Source organism: Diabrotica undecimpunctata, chromosome 9 (assembly GCF_040954645.1).
Source record: "Diabrotica undecimpunctata isolate CICGRU chromosome 9, icDiaUnde3, whole genome shotgun sequence".
NCBI lineage: Eukaryota > Metazoa > Arthropoda > Insecta > Coleoptera > Chrysomelidae > Diabrotica > Diabrotica undecimpunctata.
The window spans coordinates 82,361,172-82,383,401 of NC_092811.1; the positions used below are offsets into that span (position 1 = coordinate 82,361,172).

General features: G+C 32.4%; 1 protein-coding gene across 2 annotated transcripts in view; it reads right to left on the reverse strand.

Moving 5' to 3' along the window:
- LOC140449719 (uncharacterized) overlaps nt 1-22,230 on the reverse strand; it is a 741,138-nt gene that overhangs the window by 502,688 nt on the left and 216,220 nt on the right. The gene's annotated exons all lie outside the window — the stretch shown is intronic.

The following is a 22,230-nucleotide window of genomic DNA, read 5'->3' on the forward strand; positions in this document are numbered from 1 at the left end:
ATTTCTAAAGCTTCATCAGTTCTCTAAAATATAACAGATGAAATAGAGTTTATAAGAAATACAGATGTTTATAGTTCATAACTTACAACTCAATATGTAGTATATTATCGATGTTATTATATCTCTACTATAAACTTTGCTCATTATTTAAAACTAACTTAACAAAAAAAAAAACAAAACAAAAAACACACATATACTATGTATATATATATATATATATATATATATATATATATATATATATATATATATATATATATATATATATATATATATATATATATATATATAAATACGTTCAAATTATCGGGTAAAGTGGTCTGTAATAAAAATCTTTCTTGTTTCTTAATTACTCAATATTTCGCCATTTATTTAACAGCTTCTTCAGGAGTAAACTAAAACAATTTGAACATTACAAAAAATGGCGTACAAATACATTTTAAAACACTTATAGAATTTAAAAGATTTTGCAAATAAAAAATGACATTGAAGTATTTGAAATATTGAATGTCAAGATTAAATTGTCTTAAGCACGTTCGTTACAGCTATACGATAAAAAATTAAAATTATTTCAAATGTAAAAATAAAAATAACAATAAAAGAAAAATTAGAAGAATAATATTTCTTTGATGAATTATTAAGGTTAGTTGTTATTAAGATGAATGTTGGCTATTTTGAATATTTATAAATTTTGTTCAATATGTTACAATATAAATATGTTACTTAACTGTCCAGTGTCCGTTTTATAATTTTTATATCGAAATAATCATTTCTAATATATATATATATATATATATATATATATATATATATATATATATATATATATATATATATATATATATATATATATATATACAATAAGTAAGTTCCAAAAAAATTAATCTTTTGGTTACGAGGATATCGGTCAAAGGAGAAATAATACCATTCCATTCCTATATTTGAAGACGCTTCGCTTATTTGATTTACAAGCTTCATTAGTTCAATCTAAAAGAATACAAAAGTGGTAGGTAAGAATATAAAAAAACATGGAAAATAACTTACGAATGGTGAGTGAAGAAAGTTAAGGTATAACAGATATTGATCGATCTCGAATATGTATAGTAAACACGCACGGAAAATGAACATAGGGTTTAATGGAAAGATTTTAAGTATAATCCTAAAAGAAATATGACAAAAAGAAAAAAAATTAAAGAAGCAGCTCTCATTATCCTAAATGAGACCAATTGCGACGCAAATTTCTTGGCAAAATGCAGTAGGATTTGGTTACCCATATTAAAAGAGGAAATCAATAAGAAGAAAATACTACTATCAGTAGTAAGTAAGTCAATAACATATCGCTTATGCACAAGAAAAGTGTCAAAATTTTGGTCAAATCGAGTTAAATACACACAAAAATCGAAGAAAACGGCGAATTTTATGAACGTAGTGTCATAACTAAACTCCCAATAGTTTCCGCGAGATGGGAGGGAATATCGCTTTGCCAGTGTAAAGGTCGGATGGTTCGTCTATTGATGTATCGACATAATTCAGTTGAGTGCGAGACGTTGTCGGGGTAGTACATGATTTTTTTTTAGTAAACCGTCACATTTAAAATTTCTAATAATTTGCTCTGAGCCTTGTTTCTAGTATTTTCTTGAAAAGTGACATATTAAAATTGTAACAGTTTGTTTTAAAATTATGCTTATAAAATATAAATCTAACTAAAATATATCACTTTTCTTAATAACAATTACGTGCTCATTTTTATTACTTTATGTCTCAAAGTGACACGTATTTGCATAAATAGGACGATCTGGTATATGTAAATGATTTATTAGGGACAATTGCCTTAACGTTACAATCCCAACGACATTTACTTTATTTAATGACAAAAGAATGTAAAACCGTTTATTATTTGTAGACTCTTTATAATGGAGAGAAAAAGTAATCGAGTAATGATGTTATAAAGGTTGGCAAAGTCCGCTGTGGACACAGAAGAGTCACATACATAGCACTGGCAAGTTGTAAAAGATAATAAGTCTAGTCACCTAAAGGAAGTCCCTCTTCCTAGTGAAATGGAGACTGTAAACATCAAGGCCAACAGATGAATAGATAGTCAAGACTTTCAAGCATTACATTTAATATCATTCAATGAACCTAGTCAGCACACTTACAATAGGTATATGGAAATGGAGGCTGATAATGTTAAGATCGATGCTACGATAGCTCTAGAAGTCTTAGAAGACTAAAAATGTAAACATGGACATTGCTGTTCATATGGAAGTTGAAGGTTAGTTTCAGTTATTCGTTTTAGTTGTTCGAGACAGACTAAAGATCTGATTGCTCTTGCTTATCAATAGAAAAAACCTAATTTTGTGTTAACTATTTTAGAAGGTGAGCTTGTTAAGTTTGGTTCTCTTATGACAATATAAATTCGAGTGAATCGATAAAACCCATTACCAGTAAGTCTGTAGAAACTGATCCTGAGCACATCTGTACTGCTGTCACTGTTAAAGGTAAAGATTACATTAAGCGATTTACAATTGTTTAAAATCTGTTGAAAGTTTTACTGCTCTTGATTAACCATGGAATAAAATTAATTTTAATTTATTTATTTCAGAAGGTGTGTTTGTTGAGGCTAATACTAAAGGAGAAGCAGAAAATGAGGCTAAAAGTGACAAGGAACCTGAGCATGGTACCTTGGAGTCTATTTTGGAAGAACATTCAAGCATGGTAGAAAGAAGCCATGAAAGTTCGGAAGAAGATGCTTTTGCAACTGATGGTGACGATGATTGTAATTTTTTACCCGATGAAAATAAAACAATCAACATGCGAAAGAGACCTAATGTCAAGAAGATTAAATCTGATCCAGAAAAATGGCACAAAAAGATCGCGAAAGAAAGAAGGAACCTGGAAGGAAGGATTGGTGTACACATCAACTTCCTCGAAGAAAAAGAAGATTGCTCCAATGAAAACGGACCAAGCCTGCCGTAGATGCAAGTTTCGGTGTATTAATAAGTTCAGCGAAAAGGAACGAGCAGCTATCTTTGCAGATTACTGGAAGCTAGGAGACCTTCAACGGCAAAGAGATTTTCTTGGGCAATGTATGGACAGTATAGAGCGTGGAAAATACTATTACGTGTGTGTCAAAGATGACGGTTCTCTAAACCAACTGAGGGGTGGAAACCACGCTTTTATTTCAAGAAGAATGGTGAAAAGCTACAGGGATGGAAACCTTTCTTTCGAAACACTCTTGGCATTAATGATATATCAATATGAACTGTTATCAGCAAAATGTCAAAAACGTCTGCTGGTATAGATATAGAGGGTGGAAAACGTGGGAAGCACGGAAATTATGACCACAGTGTCGAAGGGGGGTAAAGGGTAAAGGGGAGTCAGGGAACACATAAAATCTATTCCTCGGATTAAAAGCCACTACTGCCGAAAATATGCAACAAGAAAATTCATCTGTGGTAGAAAAACTGTAGCGTACTTACACAGGGATTATGTAGCTGGAATGAAAGAACAGGAGAAGATATTTGCAAATTACCTAATGTATAATAATATTTTTAAAACGGAATGCAACATTTCCTTTTTTGTTCCTAAGAAAGACCAGTGTGAGCAGTGCGTAGGCTACGAAAATTGGATTGGAGAAGAAAAAGAAGCATTAAGACCTCATACGAGCAACATATACTCGAAAATGGAAATGGCATGAAAAAGTGACGAAAATGTGCATGTAGCTTACGACTTACAAGCAATCCTTCCATGCACACAGGGCGATGTGTCAGGATTTTATTACGTGTGTACGTCTGCGTACAACTTCAGAGTATATGACTTAAAAAATGATGAAGTAAGCTACTTCGTGTAGCATGAAGGGGAAGGCCAACGTGGAGTAAATGAACTTGGGACTTGCATTTATATTTATCTACAAAGTTTAAATGTAAAAGGTCAACAACTTAAATGTAATATTTTACACAGACACCTGTTTTGGGCAACACAAAATCTATCCAATGTTTAACTTATATAAATATGTGGTGGATAACTTACCGTATTTAAAGTCTATAACCCATAAATTTCTCATAAAGAGCCATACCGAAAATAAAGGAGATTTTGCCCATTTATGCATTGAAAAGAAAGTAAAGCTGTTTCGAAAAGTATCACCAATGATATATAAAAATAGAAAAGAAAAATTTACAAGTTTTCGTAATGAGGGTTAAGGACTTTTTAAACTTAAAGTCAATGCCTGATGTGGATCCACAAGGGATTATAAAAATTCTAGACTTCTGCATTATTCATTTAACAACTGAAAAAGTAGAATGCACACCAATGAAACGAAGAACCAAAAGAAAAGTCAAAGTGATATTAAGAGCATATCCCAAAAAACCAAAAATAAATGAAAAGAGAAGACTGGGATTATGTCTCTATTTGAAAATGTCTTATGTCTACAAAACCTTCCCATTCTTTTTACATGACACTGTTGACCAGAACAAGAAAAATATTAAGTAATTTACCGTCAATAAGTGCAGGTTTTAAAAACCATTCCGAGGCACCATACTGCCAAGGTTCTAAAGGTTCTACAGTAAATTCTTATTGTATAGAGCTAGCAGTTGAAATTAAAAAACCGACGTGACATTAAAATGGGAATATCTCAGAAGTAGTTTTTTTTTGAAATGTGAAACTTTTCTCGTGTATAAGTGATATCGAGAATACATCATTTAAGCTTTTTAAATAACATGCATACAAAATCAAAGTAGGTATGGTGTTTATTGAAAGTTAACTAAATATAAGACCAAATACTTCATTGTAAGACCATTTCGGAATAGCAATATAAGGTTTTTTCCCTGTTTTTCCCCATTATTTACTATGGTATCACTAACAGAAATGTTATCACTATGTCATCATTGCATGCGGTTGTTGTTACAAAGAGGAATCACACGCTATATTTTTTCTGACAGGTATTCTCAAGTTAAAGTTGATTTCATGTAATCGAATAAACTATCTTACAATAAATTCATCCCAGGAACGCAACTTAACAATATTAGCAATATCATTTTAAAGTCGTCTATTAGAAAAATTATATCATTATTAAAACAATTTTTCACCAAGTATCAAAAAACAAAATTTGTTTAATTTATTAATGTTTTGTATTTTAAGAACGATTTGGGGAAACGTTGCGCGATTTTGGTCGTTTCTTATGATTCTCATAAGATCAATCAAATTTATAACTTTCATTGACCAGTCGCTATGAAATTTTTATTGTTAAATCCTAATCTTTAAAACCTATAGTATCAAATATGATTAAAAAACGCTGAATTTAAACTTTTACATTACCAACGATCTAAAATGTTTAAAACTTGGTTATCTAAATTTCTGCTAAATTAGATCTAACAGTTTAAATTCTGCGTTTTTAGGTATATTTAAAATTGTCCCATATTTGTTGCCAATACTCAAAACGTCATTTTATAAGTCTTGAAGATTAGACTCTAATAATAAAAAATTTACGACGACTGATACGAAAGTGATCTCATGATAATCGTTAAAAATGATCAAACTCGCGCAACGTTTCTTTATGAATAATTTTTTCAAATCTGTCTTTATTTGCGGCAAAATACAAAAATTGCATACGAAAGATGCACTCTTCAATTTAAAAATATTTTTATTTTTAAAAATTTTTAAAAATATTAATTTGATAGGACACTAACTAATATTTAAAATCGCCGATCGCTTCAACCGTTGTCTCTGAGATAACGATTTATTCTATACAAGAAGTGATAATAGACGTTTTTCTCAGCTACATTTTTAAATTGTTTTTTTACATATACCGACAGATTCTTGATAAATCGACTTTTTCCGTTTTCTCCGTTCTAGGGGGAAGCCGGGAGGTAAAAGTTCCTTTTTGCCTTTTCTTGAGGTATTAAAATTGACATTATGAGCAAAATTCAGCTTATTCGTATAACTTTTAGAGATCAAATATCTGACGGAGACTGGCCTAATTAAGCTAGAACGTATATATTCGAATCGGACAACTTCTTCAATATTTTGTTGTCTCTATACCGAAATAGTTGATATTAATTGATAAAAATCACAGTGGAGTAAAGTTATTATATTTCGGTGAGTAAAATTTAATTTTATTTGCATTTACTGACATAAAAACATTCACAACACTTCATTTAGTAAACGACTTTTCGCTCCTCTTATCATTAGTTAGTACGGTACAATAAATATATACCTATTATTGGAAAAACTACCTGTTGAATGAGTAATTACTGGTTGCTAAACGTAATATTCACCAATAGAAGACAAAACTAAAAAGATTTCCAGGGTTGCTTTTGACTACGAGGGCACCCCAAATAATAATATGAGTTCACCGACTGACAATAATCCAACGTCAAATATATCATAGCAATCTACTTCAACAAACATCTCACAGCCTCCCATTTCATACACAGCAGCAGTTTAATCAGCGCCGAAACGCTCCTTCCCAAAGAAGAAGCAAGCCATAGTAATTTATTTAGAAGAAGAGTTAAAGTTATATGACTACGTTAAATCCATAGGATATATTATCAGATCAAGGAATATATGCTTCGCCTTAAGGATCTCAAACAGCAGAATAGGTATTTATTTAACCAAAACAGATCTAATTGAGCAGCTCATTTCCACAAATCCTTCTATTACCATCGGAAACCATATCCTTTCAGTCAAAAGATTAATCACACCAGCAAAACGACTGATCATGTCTAATATATGTCCTTCAATACCCAAATGAAATAGTAGAGGTCTTCCTGAAAACATTAGACTTCAGCTCCTCCTCCTCTATCCTTTGTAAGGATGTGGTGACGTTATGGTATTTGACGAATGGTTGTTATCCATTCTTCTCTCTCCTGGGCGCGGTGTGCTGCCTCAGACAAAGAGTAACCGGTAGCGTACTTTATTTGGTCTAACCATCGGAGTGGCGATCTTCCTCGGGTTCTTTTACCATCTACCTTGCCTTCAATTACCAACCTCTCCATGCCTTTCATTCATCTAGTAATGTGTCCAAAGTACCTCAATATATTTTGGTTGATGAATGTGGTAAGCCTAGTTGATGTTGAGTTATTTCAATATTGAGACATTTGTGGGATGTGCTGTCCAGAGTATGCGCATCATTCTACGATATACTCACATTTCAAAGGCCATTATACGTCGTGAGTCGGACTTTTTAATGGTCCAAGTTTCTGACGCATAGGTAGCGATAGGAAAGATAAGCGTCCGTACTAGGCACAGTTTTGTGTTCCTGGTTATGTCCATATCTTTCCAGATTTTAGTAAGTTTGACCGTTGCTGATCTGGCCATTGTAAGGCGTCGACGTATTACTTCTTCGCATCCACCATTATTTATGATAACAGAACCTAAGTAATTAAAACGGCTTACCACTTCAAACGTTTCGTATTTCCGGCTGGTTATTTTTAAATCGATCGATGATCGACTAGGACTTTAGCTAGTCTCTCCAATGTCATTCCTACGAGCTGGCATCCCAGGAGATGAATACAACCATATTGTCCTTTCGCAGGCAAGTATATTTTGTGCCATCCCATGATAATTCTGAGATTCAAACATCCCTGATTATTCCATTTGACAATAATGATCATACAATATTTTTATCCACAGCTAGAATGATTTGTTTCTACTGCAAAACTGTAACACTGTAAAAAACCTGGTTTAAAAATTGCTCCACCCCTGAATCCAATCAATCAGAAAATTCGTACAAAACATCTCCCCTTCCCTCTGATATTTCCCAAGCTGCAAGTCTAAATACACTACCGGTAGTTCTACAAGACGATAATTCGGAAACACCTAATGACACGCGAAAAATTAATATAACTTCAAAAGGTGAAAAGAGACCAAAGTCAACTGACTCATCAGAAATAGAACACCCAACTGATTCAGAGTTTATCGTACCAGAGCAAGCCACAAAAAAAGTAAATCAAGCCAAAAACAAACTCAAAAGGGACTCTTTTATTCAAGACGACAGCACAATATCGCTGGAATATAAGAATACAATCAGAGAACACTACCAAAAAGACTCCTTCGCGTTACCGGTTGATAACTTCATATCTTTCTTAGAGAATTACTACGGTAAAACCAGCCAACTGAGCGAAGCACCCCTGTTAACAAAAAATATAGAAGATCTCCTCTTCGACCACTATAATAATTTTCAATATTTACAAATCACTAATTGAGACTCTCAAAAATCGACTAACTAGAATTAGTAAAAAAATTAAAACGGAACTAGGCTCTAATAATTCTGACACAGAAAGCATAATCTCGGTATTCTCACAAGACAATTTCGAAGAAGACCATCTCTCTGAAGGGGCAACCACTTTAGAAACATAATATACTCATTTTTAATTTAATCCAGTGGAACTGCGACGGGCTTTACCCCCGTGTAGAACTCATTCAACAACTAATTATGGACACGAATGCTGACATCATTTGCCTACAAAAAACAAAGTTCAAGCAAACGGACAAGAAATATCTCAATGGTTTTCAAGCACATTACTTTTTAATAACAAATTATATCAGAGCTAGTGAAGGCACATCTATATATACTTCTAAAGACTTCTATTGTAAAGAAATACACTTAACTACCACACTAGAAGCTATTTCTGTTACTCTTTGGTGTCCAAATAAAATTACTATCTGTAGCATTTACATACCACCTTCCCACAGCCTTACTGAATTTGAGCTAATAAACTTAATTAATCAACTTTCAACCCCCTTTATTTTAGTAGGCGCTTTTAATGCTCATAATTCACTTTTGGGATCGAAAAAAACTGTTGATGGAGGAAAGGTCGTTGAAAATGTTTTAAACTCCTCTAACATCTATATATTGAATACCGGATCCAAAACATACTTCAACATCTCTAGTGGCACTTTCTCCTCAACTGATCTTAGCTTATGTGACCCAAGGTTAACACCACTTCTAACTTGGACTACAATGGATTGCCTTTATGACAGTAATCACTTTCCTATCTTGATTTCTAATTCTATCAGCAAACCCAGAGCAAAATTTTCAAAATGGAAATTATCTCAAGCCAACTGGAAGAACTTTTCAGACTTCATTGAAAAGAAGATCAACCAGCTACAACTACTAGAAGATCCTGATATAGCACTAGACTCCCTAGTGAGTTTAATCACCCTGGCTGATCAAACGCACATTGGAACATGCACAATATCGTCTTCTCGTAAAACTGTACCCTGGTGGAATACTGAATGTAAGAACGCTATCCGAGAAAGCAAAATAGCAATAAATAAATATCGTAGAACCAGAACTGAGTCAGACCTAATTAAATTTAAACAACTAAAAGCTATAGCGCAAAGAGTTAAAAAACAAAGTAAAAAAGACTGTTGTAATAAATACATATCTTCCATATCTATTGACGCCGCTTTCAGTCAATTTTGGAAGAAAATTAAACAAATGCTCGGGCAAACAACAACTTGTCAATTTCAGCGTTTAGTTATCATAATTCAATAGTAACTGAAGATGATCAAATTGCTAATACTATGGTAACTCATTTTCATAATAAAAGCAAAAACGACAACTACACAAATACTCTGACTCCCCATAAAGATCTTTCTTTTACTACAGATATCTCAGATGACCTTCTTGCTTTAAACGCACTTTATACTTTTCAAGAGCTTTCCTTTGCTGTATATACTTAAAAAAAATTTGCAGCAGGAATTGATAATATACCCTCCATATTCCTCAAAAATTTAGCCATCAATCGACTCACAAAGTTACTTTCATTTTATGATATTTTTTGAATCAACGAAAAGTTTCTAAACCTGTGGAGACAATCAATCATTCTTCCAATAAAAAAACCCGACAAACCTTCAATAGAGCAATCCTCTTATATACCGATTTCATTAACATGTTGCATGCGCAAATTAATGGAAAAACTAATCAATATTAGACTTAACTGGTTTTCTTATATCCACTTTATATTGGAATCAAACTGCCAAGGTAAGAGTTGACAACCAGTACACCCAAAATATCAAAATACAGAAAGGAGTCCCCACTACTTTTCAATGTCTACAGTGAAGCGGTATTTCAAAAAGCGCTCTCAGACTCAATAGAAGGTATATCTATCAATGGAGAAGTTTTGAATAACTTACGTTTTGCAGACGATACAGTAATAATGACGGATAACAACAATGATTTACAGAACGTAATGCAACGCCTTAATAAACGCTGTCATGAGTACGGACTGAAGATAAATATAAAGAAAACTAAATGCATGGTCATGACTAAATCTGCACATGCAAATATCCAACTGACTATTGAAGATACTGCAATTGAGAGTGTTAATAACTATAAATACTTAGGAACATGGATAAATATCAGATGTAGACCAAACCAAAGAAATTAGGACACGCATTGAAATAGCACGTGCATCATTCATTAAACTTAAAAAGTTTCATTGTTGTCGGGATATAAGGTTAGAACTACGCCTGAGATGCTTGGATGTTACGTGTTCTCTACTCTTCTTTAGGGCTTGGAAGCGTGGACACTAAAACAAGTCCATCTAATAAGTTGGCCGCCTTTAAATTTTGGTGTTACAGAAGAATCCTACGAATATCATGGATTCAAAGAATGTATAACGTGGAAGTAACTAGAAGGATAGGAAATGAGGTGGAAATAATATTAACTATTAAAAGACGAAAACTTGAGTACTTAGGACATGTGATGAGAGGGCAAAAATACGCATTATTACAACTTATTATTCAAGGCAAAATCCGAGGAAAGCGAAATGTGGGAAGACGAAGAATATCCTGGCTTAAGAACTTAAGGGAATGGTTTGAATGCAGTAGTGCAGAATTTTTAGAGCGTCAGTCAACAGAGTCCGCATAGCAATGATGATTTCCAACCTTCGATAGAAGATGGAACTTAAAGAAGAAGAAGGTTTTCTGAAAAGCACAGTATAATTAGCTCCGTTCAATCGGGATTCAGACCACATCGAAGCGCAATGGACAATTTAGTATTGCTACAAAACCATATAACCGAGAATTTCAATAAGCAACATGATACAGTTGTGGTAGCCTTCGATATTGAAAGCACCTTCGATACTATTTCAAAGAACGAAATATTACAGAAACTTATCGATAATAATATTACAGGCAATGTTTACACGTTCATAGATAACTTTTTAGATCACCGTAAATTTAAAGTTGCAATAAACGGTAATGAGTCAAATGTTCTCGAACAACTCAATGGTGTACCTCAAAGCTCTCTTTTAAGTCCAACTCTGTTTAACTTAGCAATTAATGACATCTCAAAAGAAGTTCGTCAACCGGTAAAAGCTCTACTGTACTCTGATGATCTACTTATTTACTGTAGTGAAGCAAGCATATCCAGTACATCAAATTTTATTCAAAATACTGTAAAAAACGTATATTCTTGGTCCACACTACACGGCATTAAACTTTCCAGCTCAAAATCTAAGATACTAACATTTACCAAAAAGCAAAGTGTTTAAAACCCGGAAATATATCTAAACAATGTTCCTTTACCTACAGTAAATCATCATAAAGTCTTAGGGCTAATATTTGATTAGAAGTTAAACTGGAAAATACACTTGAAAATCTAAAGGATAACTGTGCTGGTAAACTAGACATATTGAAAACACTTACACATCATCAATGGGGAACTGAAGAAAATATGGTATTGAGAATATATAGGGCTCTTATTCGCTCGAGATTAGATTATGGATGCATGCTCTACATGACCGCCTGTAATACTTATCTTAAATCTCTAAATTCAATACAAATGAACTCCTTACGTATATGTCTAAATGCATTTCCATCTAGCCCCGCCGAAAGTATGTGCATTGAAGCTTTGGAACCTTCTCTTTTTATACGACGTCAGCTTTTACTCTCTTCTTATTTTACTAGAGTTTCCGCAAATCCAAAAAACCCAGTAATTAAGCTCATTAACATCCACATCCACCACGCTCCTGAAAATAGAGACAGATCTGTTTACGCCCTTCCACAATTAGTAAATCCTTTGCTAGCAGCTATAGACCTGAATATAACTACCCCATCGTACTTCCAATATTCCTCCATGGACCAAATAGCTATATATATATATATATATATATATATATATATATATATCGGTTTCAAAACGTCTTGCGTCGTTGTCCGATGCCTAATTTCCACGAATTTCTATCATTCCATTGTTCTTCGGTCAAGTCTCAGGAGCTCATTGCCTTTGTTATTCCCTCCTTCCATGTTCTTTTTGGTCTTCCTCGTTTCTTACGATTTGGTGGTATCCATTTCATGGCGATTTTTGGTAGTCTTGTTTCTGGCATTCTTTGAACATGGCCATATACCATCTACCCCCATCCGATTCCTTATTTCATCGTTTCTAATTCTGTCTGCCCTAGATATTCGAAGTGATCGTCTAAATACATCCATTTCTGTTGCTTGTTTTCTTTTATTGCTTTCTGTTAGTCTCCATGTCTCTGTACTATAGGTTAAGCTGGTTTTTATGAGAGATTCATATATATTGTATTTTCGTCTTTTACCAATTTCTGAGCTCCAAAGAACTCCGTTAAGGCATCCAATTGTTCTACGGGCCTGGGTTATTCGTTTTCTAATTTCCCTATTGTCTGTGCCTGTGGTGTCGAAATCAATTCCTAAGTAGGTATATTCAGTGCAGAATGCAATTTCGGTTGTGTTCATCTGAATGTTGGATAGTTCTACGCCTCTTGGGAGATATTTTGTTTTTTGTGTATTGAGTTCTAAACCCCACTTCTTGTATTCCTCCTGTAGTTTTCTGGCCATATATGTCAGGTCTTCTTTATCGTTGGCTATAAGGACTTGATCGTCTGCAAACTGTAGGGTATATAGGCAAGTTTCCCCCAGGTCAATACCCATTCCTCTCCACTTTCTCTTCCACTGATACAGTGCTTTCGCCACGTAGATTTTAAACAATGTGGGGGATATGCAACACCCCTGCCGGAGTCCCTTGTCGGAGGCTACCAAATAGCTACCTGCTTTTAATACTAGTCTAACTCGACATAAAAAAGAAGACACTCCTAACCACCTCCTTAGACAATTATTTTAAGAAGCAATAAATGCAAAACAGTACAATCAAGTTTTTCGTCTAAAGATGAAAAGAATACTGGCTGTTCTGTCTGTACCAAAAACATAACCTTAGCTCTACACAGACTACCAACCACTTGTAGTATTTACAATGCAGAATAATATTGTATCCTCAAAGCTCTTTAAAGGACTTCTCCTAATACGAAATCTCTAGCTATATGCACCGATTCTCTTTCTTCAATCGATTCTTCAGTCCATTGCCAACATATACTCGTTAAATCCGATAGTCCAAAAAATTCAACACATGTCATCAAAACCACAGTAGAGGAACATCAATAACCATTCTTTGGATCCCATCTCATATGGGGATCAGTGAAAATGAGTCTGCAGTTATCGCAGCAATAAAAGCAAGTTGTTCTGACCTACGCCTAGAAAAAATTCAACTTTATCAAGATCTAGCAGCAACCATAACAAAACACTCGTAAAACATGGCAAAATCATTGGAATGGGCAAAACACAAAACTGCATATAATCAATCCTAATGTTTACTCATTTAAGATGCCTACAATGACTAGGAGGGACAAACTTATCATTCGAAGACTCCCAATAGGACACACTCGCTTCACTCACGGATACCTGATGACTTCCGAAAACCCACCAGCTTGTGAACATTGTGACTCTCACCGCCTTACAGTAGGACACTTACTCGTTGAGTGCAGTTACTATAGACTATAATATAGACTAGCATATAATATAAAGTGTTACCTGAAACAGATACTTAGTCCGCCAAATGTGTACAGTGCTCTAATTGACTTTTTAAAAGATTGCAGATTATATTATCGTATATAACAAATATTCGTTCAAATAACAAATAATTGTTCGTTAAAAAAAAAACAAAGTTTGTAACACTATATGTTTCAAAATCTAATGTAACTTACTGTATTTATCTTATAATATATAATGTAATAATCTTATATGTATAATGCAATACTCCAGACGTTTTTGTACCCGTGTCAATAGCCATAGATGTCAAGACACGGTAATTTCAAAAAAACAAAAAAAAATCTGACGAATGGACTATACTACATAGTAATCTACTGATTTATTCTAGTTGGCGACAACAATTTTTTTAGATTTCTCTGCGTGTATATTTAAAAATTTTTATCTCTACTTTATACCTACTTAATAATAGTTAATTTATAAATATTATCTTCTTTTTGAATGCAACTGGCAAGTCGTTATACTAGTCGCTAAAAGTACAAAAATTTTTGGATTTTTTTTGGGTAGATAGTTTGCAATCACTCAGTATGATATCTTTAGGGTCGAATTGTTTTATACTGCAATACCATTATCTGTAAATATAATATAGAAACAAATGGAAACATAAACAAACTCAAAAAGATCCAAAGGGTAATATTGACGGGTAGAATTGGGGATGTTTCTTGTTATTATACCTAAAAATGGGATTAGATTGCTTCGAAGGCTCTTTTCTGTTTTCAGCTCATTTAACACAGCAAAAAAACAAGTGAAAAAATAATCGTAGGGAAATTTTTTATGTTTTAAAGGACATCAGCTGCATGTAAGTGTGAATGTTCAAATATTTGTACAAACGTATAACAAGTAGGCACACTACGTTTAATAAAAACTAAATTTTTTCTTCTAAATGTTCCTATTATCATTTTCGTTTCCCTTGTCCCATTTCCTAAATTATTTTTATAATTCGTAAGAATGTGGTAGTCGTATGATAGCGTAGACAGTTTCTTTCAAATAATACAGCAATTATTGTGATATTTTATGAAATCAAGAGTCGATGATGTTCTTAACGTGACGTTTATGATTACCTTTATGGTTAAATTTTCGATATTTAAATTTTTGAACCGCGACCTAGTGTTAAACACTTTGTTATTAACACGTACCTGAAGATATGTAGAATAAAAAAACACAACATGCAAAAAAAGTCTTCTGATGATCCTGTACCCAATAATGGGCGTAAACAATTCCTTCGCATATATCTGTGTTATGTATGATTAGGTATATATAGATATAGACCATCGCATTTCAATACAAAGTTCAACCACGATTTTGGTGTATATATATATATATATATATATATATATATATATATATATATAATTAATATTTATATATATTATATATAAGCAAAAGGCAAAGGAAATTTAGAGTTGAACAGGGTGCATTTTTCTAAAAATAGAATTTTCCTAATTTTCCTTAACTTTTCCAAAGTAAAATTTTTGTTTTTCCCAACCTGACGTTATGCCTTTTCTTGCAGGTTCCTTATCGTAAAAACTAACATATTTACAAATGGCATAAAGGAGAAAATCACCTATTAACATTACATGTTTAGGTCATAATTAACACTTTTAGGACACCAGTAATCCTTGTGCCAAAATCTTGACAAATAAAAGCAATATTCTTCCATCGACTTATAAAATGGCATAAGAGAGTAGAATTTTTCGCATAAGAAGATTTTTTTTACAAAAAAAATTCAATTTTCACTCAAATTTCCTCCTAACACCTTACAGTTTTCCCATAGTTAACTCTCCTTGATGTCATATTTTAGTACCCTCAAAGGTATAAGGGATAAAACCGTAGTTTAACTTTGTCCAAAATCCGACGGTCTGAAACGTGGAACTACAGGCGCGAGAAGGCAAACGTATATACGTATTTCTGACTATTGGTCGTCTTCAGTACGGTGTAGCCAAGTTAGAAATATTGTTCTGAAGCTATTTTCTTGTGGCATTTTAAATTAATTACTATTTAAATGGGAATAAGCCACAATTAAAGGTTAAAATACGTTTATTGACGTTTCAATTTCCACTTCAGAAATCGTTCTCAAAATACAAACATTAGTAAATTAAACAAATTTTGTTTTTTGTTACTTAGTGAAAAATTCTTCTAATAATTTAATTTTATCTGACTCATCTATATTGACAATTCAGACATACATTATACATTTTAAAGTAGACGACTTTAAAATGATATTGCCAATATTGTTGAATTGCGTTCCTGGGACGACTTTACTTATAAGATAGTTCATTCGATTACATGAAATCAACTTTAACTTGAGAATATCCGTCAGAAAAGATCGTAACATGTAATTTGTCTTTAAAAAGACAAATACATGCCATGATGACAGTAAAATTCTCCTGTTAGTGATTCCATAGTAAATTATGAGGGAAAAACCAGGAAAAAACCTCATAATACTATCCCGACATGGTAAGTATTTGATCGTGCATTTAGTTTACCTTCAATAAACACCAAATTCCGATTTTATATGTTTGTTATTTAAAAAACATAAATGATGTATTCTCTATATGTTACTGACTTACCAATACTGGTATTTTCCTTTTAATAACTTCCTCTTTCAATATGGGTAACCAGATCCTACTACATTCTGCCGAGAAATTCGCGACACATCGCGAATTTCATCTTAAACATATATTTTATTGTATTTTTTTCTTTGTTGCGAGCTATGCCGATACCTACTTACTGTATTTATATGTATATATATGTATATATATATATATACAGTGAGTCCATAAAGTAACGCATACATTCATTATTAGCTAAATAACCAACAGCATTAGAAATTCCCGAAATAGGTCGATTTTTGTATTTAATTCACTATTTTTTCAAATTCTAATATACAGGTTAATCCACCTTGGTATGATGACGTCATCAATATTTTTTTTAAATGAAACCACCATTTTTTTTTTAATTTATGGATTTCTACTAAAAAAACTACTTTAAAAAACTATTAAAAATACCTTGCATTACTTGTAACATTGTCTCTAACAACTTTTATTAGTGATCCAAGACCCTGAATGACAAAAATATTTTCTAGCAGCTCTTATTAGTAGTCCAAGCCCCTGAACCATAAAAATATTTTTAATGCTTTACAGTATTTTTTAATTTTTTTTTTTTCATTTGACGTTAAAGTCTGTCTGACGTTAATAGAGCGAAAATACATAGAATTAGGCCATGTAAGGGATGCAGTAAAGCTTGGTAGGCCAAACATTAATGAAAATATTCAACAAGAGATAATTTTGACGGCAGTAGAAAATCCACACTGTACAGTGCGAGAATTATCTAGAGATTTTGTTCTTGGAGCGTCTTCAGTATCAAATTTTTTTAAAAAGATAAAATAGCATTCTTATAAAGTACGTCTTATTCATGAATTGGCTGAAGACGACTTTGACCGAAGAAGTGAATTCTGCTAGTATATGATGAACCAGAACAACAGAAACAGTAACAGTAAACAGAACAACAAAAGATTAGATATGGATCAACTTAGAAATCCCGAGATAAAAGTCAAGCTTACAAATAGCATTAATAGTAATGTTGCTTTAACAACCAATACTGATGATATTGAAAGAGACTGGATCAACTTCATTGGTGACTACGAGCGGAAGAAGAAGAACGAATGGATAACAGATGAAATATTACACCTTATGGACAGAAGGAGGGAAAATAAGAATAATCCCGAACAATATACAGAACTAGATAGAACTGTTAGCAGAAAGATAAAAGAATCCAAAGAGAAATGGTTACAAGAAAAATATCAAGAGATAGAAGGGCTAGAACGAAGAAACGACAGTTTTAATATGCATAAAAAAATCAATGAGTTTACTTATACTTATAAGAAAAAACAGTTTGGTAGCTTAATAGACGAGAACAACAAACTTATTGTAGATAAAGAAGAACAGTTGCAGACTTGGGCAAATTACATAAAAGATTTGTTTATGGATTATCGTCATATTTCTACGAACACTCTTGATCTGAATGGACCAAAAATATTGAAAAGTGAGGTGATAAAAGCTATAGATCAAACGAAAGATGGGAAAGCAACAGGATGCGATGAAATACCAGTCGGATTTTTAAAAGTTTTTAATGAGAACAACCTGAATGTAGTATTGGAACTGTTTAATAAGATATACGATACTGGTCAAATTCCATCGGACTGGTTGAAATCTACATTTGTGTCTCTTCCCAAGAAATCGAATTCTAAGACGTGTAGTGAATATCGCCTTATAAATTTAATGGGTCACACTCTTAAAGTATTCTTGCGTATTATCCATTCCAGAATACGAGCAAAATTAGAATACAGCATAAGTAAAACACAGTTTGGTTTTAGATGCGGTTTTGGAACTCGAGAGCCGCTCTTTGCAATACAAGTCTTAATTCAAAAATGTCTGGATCAACAGAAAGATGTTTACGCCTGTTTTATCGACTATGAGAAAGCATTCGATACTATCAAACATGACAAACTCATATCACATCTTACAGAACTTACACTAAGGACATCCAGATTATAAAAAATCTATATTGGAATCAAACAGTCCACATGAAGAATGGACATATGGTGAGTGAAAACGTAACCATTTCGAGAGTGGTTAGACAGGGCTGTATTCTTTCGCCACTGTTTTTTAACCTGTACACGGAACAAATATTTTTAGAGGCACTGGAAGAGTACAACGAGGGCATCAAGATTAATGGCGTACCAATAAGTAATTTTCGATATACAGATGATACTGTTATACTGGCCGATAACATCGAAGATTTACAGATGATGCTAAATAGAGTAAATACACACACACTATATACAATATATAACAAGTAACAGCTACACCGTTAGTCGCTACGAAGTCTCGCACTGAAAATAACTATAAAACTCACACAACAGTACTCAGGTAGGTAAGAATGTACACTAACACGAATTTAGTTGATAGGGAGAGGTACAGAAAGTGGCGATAGAAAAATAACAGTTATTTTTAAATCACGAATGAATAATTCTGTCGTCGGTGTGGGACACCGATAGAGACTAAAGGAGGATTAAGTGCGATTCTATCAGTCTGAATTTGCTACAATCCTTTCTACTCTGTCTAGAAGAAGATGTTTCTCCTATCTAATGTAATTTCTAATATAGCAGGTTGCTTTGGACACTTTGGTTAAAAAACATGTTTCTTCAATTGCCTCTGATTTATACAATTCACAACACAGTTCTTCATAAACATGTTTCAGTATACATTTGGCATCATCAGAGCGGTATTGAACATGTCACTTACGTTTTAATATACAGCTTTGTAAATCTTCCAATTGATTAGAGGGTTCCACTAGCTCTTCAGCTGCAGAATTATTATCAGACTACGGACGCCACCTTTTAAAAGCATCTTCGTAAAATGGTAAAAGAAGTTTAAAAAGAACACTGATGAAGTCACAACCCAACTCACTTGCAGTTCTCTATTTGAATTTAACTGAACGCTGTAGTAGTTATGGTTCTTGATAAGTTTTTAGTTAATAACTAACTCCTGGTGGAGTACTTTTATTTTAATTTTTATTGCCTGCTTTTATTACAGATAAATATATTTTTACACAGTCTCACCGAAATACGAGGCGATTATACTTTAAAATACAAGTGGTTCAGGGAGAATCGTATCTTAAATATCTGCCAATGATGAATTTGAAACACATGAAAGATCTTTGATATCAGTCTTATTATTAATATAATTTTGATCGCTTTTATGTAAATCATATCCAATATGCATTTTTAGCTGTAGATTTGTTCTTTTTCCAAAATATGTACATTTTAAAAACCAGAAGAATGGCTATTTTTTAGACAATGCTTGGCTAAGGTGGCTTTAGTGTTTAATTTATATAGTTTGTACACTATGTTTATGTGCCACAACTCCTTTATGTAGATATTGGTGTGTTTGCCCCATAATATGTTGAATGGCAGTCTTTACAATTTATTTTATAAATAATATTCGACTGATAATCTTTATTAACATTGGGTTTAAATTTTGAAAAATATTTTACGGATGTTTTTGATGATTTGTATCCAACATTGATATCATAGGTTGCCGACATTTTCTATAATTATGCAGAGAATCGATTAATGTAAGGTAAGGATATACAGTATTTGTTTAATTTAGTGACATAACTATTATTATCGATAGATATGGTTTGGGTTTGTATTGGAGTGGAATCGGAATTAGCTTGATTTCTGATAATGCAACCTCTTTTTTTATGAGATGTTTGTAAAATTCTGGTGGATAATTATTTTATTCTAAAATATCTTTAACTTTTTTCAGATTAACGAAATGGTATTGTGGACTAGATAGCTTAATGGCTCTGTCAGTAAAACTAAAAACAATACTTCTTTTATGCGTTATAGGTGCGTTGGTATTAAAATTTATATATCTTCCAGTCCAAACATCTTTTCTAAACCAGTTAGTTGTTATTAGTGGGTTATTTTTGTTATAGCCTAAACTTAAATCAAGAAAAGTAATTTTGTTGTTTTCTTCTAATTCATAAGTAAATTGAATGATATCATGGAAATTATTGAACATTTGAAGAGTATAATCAATTTCATGATCCGGAATGCAGAGTAAGGAGTCATCAACATATCGTTTGTAAAATTTTATGTTGTACTTCAAATAAGAGATGACTGTTATCTCTATAATTTTCAGTCATAATAAATTAAACACCTTTTATATTTGTAAAAAGCCATATTCGGATTTGCCTAGATGGTGCAAATGTGTACTACTATATTTTAATGATTTTTTTTTGTTTTTTCATTCTGAAAAAGTTATCATTTGGAAGAACGTTAACTATATATATTAAGTATATATAACTTATATATTATAAGTTATTTAAAGTTATATAGCTTTGAAACAAAAGTAAATATTTTTTAAAAACTAGTAGTAAACTAAGGAACCTCTAAGCATTTCTGTGGAAAATAAATAATCAACTGCTGATTTGTTTTATGGAATACCTTATTTCCCAATATACTAATTGTGCCATTATTTCCCAAAACACTAACTAAAGGTTAAACATGCTACAATTGGCTTAAAATATTTATTCGAACGTTCGCAACATGTCTACACGTGTGAGGGGAGTCAGTGAAATCCAAGCTCCAAAATAAACACGGAACACTCGATTATGAGGATATCAAATACTTTCTTTTTGATCTTTTTTGGATATTTGATGCTTTCAAAAGTATGTTGAAATTAAATTGTGTGTATGTTTTGGCTTTATTTATTTTATTATAAAAGAGCAAAACATGTTAGCAAATTTAGTCGTTTTTAATTTAATAAGCGATATGTACAGACAACAGGTATTTTTATAAAATGGGTGAATATGAGTGATTTTGGATACAGTAAAGAAAATGAATAAGCGAGTAATAGAAAAAAAAGTTCTGATGACAATTGTTATAAATATTATTTTATTAATTTTCTACATATTCAAATGACAACAAAAATGTTTACTTTATTGTATATGTAAGTTTTCCCAACTATGGCATACAGCCAGTCACAGTGAATTTTCCCATAATAAGATATATATATATATATATATATATATATATATAGTTTAAATAGTAGCTCACCCTTTAAAAAAAAAGGCTCTAGATAACACCTGATATTTTTCATAAAATATGTAAGAACGCACCGTTATGTAAAAATAATTTGCAATAAATAATATAAGAAAAGGAATATTCCTGTGTGAACAGTCATATGTGAATACTTCTTTCCGTCTATTAATTACACAATTTAAAGTAAAAAGTTTCTACATGATGGTGCAAATTATTTCTACATGATGGTGCGTTCTTAAATATTTTATGAAAGATAGGAGCAATCTAGCTTTCCCTTTGGAGAAGAGGAACAGAGACTGTCATTGCAATGGATTTGCTTCTATTTAAACTATATTTCACTAGTCAGTACATGACTGAAAGGTTTTGAATTAACATCTAACCATCGTGTGGTGAATCGTCAAAAGAGCCATAGGAAACTCAATGAGAAATTCTAGACTTTTCTCCTGCTTCCCTAATTATTTTACATCCAAAATCATGAGATAATATTTCTATGGGACTGAAATTTGTAATGACAACAAATGTTAAAATTGTGCTACGAATTAAACACATTCCAAACTTTTGCAAGAATATAATAAACTAGTGATTTTGCTAGTCGCATGCGCCGGGGGGTCCAATCAATTGTCATCTACAGTCAGTCATCAAATTAAAAAAAAAAAAACTTTTTGCATACAAACCAAGTAAATATAAAGTATGATCTGGTGCACTTCTGACCTCACATCATGTTTTTTAATATACCCTTGTATGTATTAATGGCACGCTATATACATTAT